The sequence below is a fragment of the Nannospalax galili genome, unplaced genomic scaffold, assembly GCF_000622305.1.
Source record: "Nannospalax galili isolate Female #2095 unplaced genomic scaffold, S.galili_v1.0 scaffold611, whole genome shotgun sequence".
Classification (NCBI taxonomy): Eukaryota; Metazoa; Chordata; class Mammalia; order Rodentia; family Spalacidae; genus Nannospalax; species Nannospalax galili.
Genome location: NW_008330486.1, coordinates 1,263,463 through 1,264,563, shown reverse-complemented (window position 1 = coordinate 1,264,563; position 1,101 = coordinate 1,263,463). Strand labels below are relative to the sequence as shown.

Sequence of the window (1,101 nt, the reverse complement as noted above, 5' to 3'; positions counted from 1 at the left end):
CTGAACTCAGTATAAGCCCTGCAGACATAAAATTGAATGAGTTTTTAACCTTTAAAAAAGATCTCCAATTCATTTTAAAATATACTGTTTCTTAGAGAAAGGCGCATCATATTTGCTCACAACACTGAGATGTTGGTGCTTGCGTCTCTCATCTGTATGTACCTGATTATTTCAAGTCATAATCGGTTGCACTCAGGTCCTTGGCACCTGTGTATTTCTATAAAGTCAGCGGGTAGATTTCAGTGGTAATGTTTATCACCTCTACTAATTAACATGACATAAATTTTTATGCTTCCACCTCAAATGTAATTAATTTTTTAAGTTGTTGATGTGTGTGTGTACGTGTGTGTGTGTGTGTGCGTGCATGTGTGTGTGTGTCACAAAGAAAATCCCAAACCATCTTATTCAACTGTACACCCACTTCCCATATGGTACCCTCCCATAGCCTCCCTCCCACAAATAGAGACCTTATACTCTGTTATCGCTGCTACTGTCCTCTGTGATGTCATCACCCCCAGCTATTCCCCACTACTTGTCCATCTGGTGAATCTAGTCAGCCTATCTAGAGGTCTTTGTTTTAGGAAGGTCAACTGTTCCTCATCTAGCAGCAATTGGTTGTCAGTATTCCTTTATATAAGATTGGGGTCTGCTGTTCATTTTCCCAGTTCTGTGATGGGTTACTATCTGGGAGTCCCTTTGGCCACCCTGGCCAACAACTCAAAAGAAGGTATCTCCTATCTGGCATTGTTGCTTGTTTTGTAGCCTTTAGCTATACATATGGACTCTTAGAAAATTATACTGGTCCCTTTAATCTTTGGTTATACCTTTCTTTTGGGTGTTTAAGGTCATACAGTTGGCCCAGATAAACCAATCTATATTTACTCCTAAGGCCATTTGACGATCTGTTCCTCAGGGGTCACATGGGCTTGGGAGGAGCCCCTGGCTCCTTTGTTTTACCAGTTCCACCTATGTGAAGATAAGTCAAAGGTCCTGCTTGACCATGGCTGGCTTTGCATAGAAGCATGGAGGAAATGATTTCTCTGTGTTGACCCTCTTCTTTGTAGACTGGACACTGGTTCAAGTCCATCTGGTGGGGTCTCC

General features: G+C 42.0%; 1 protein-coding gene across 10 annotated transcripts in view; it reads left to right on the top strand.

Moving 5' to 3' along the window:
* The window catches only part of Tcf12 (transcription factor 12), a 388,060-nt gene that overhangs the window by 165,627 nt on the left and 221,332 nt on the right, over window positions 1-1,101 (top strand). The window lies entirely within an intron of this gene.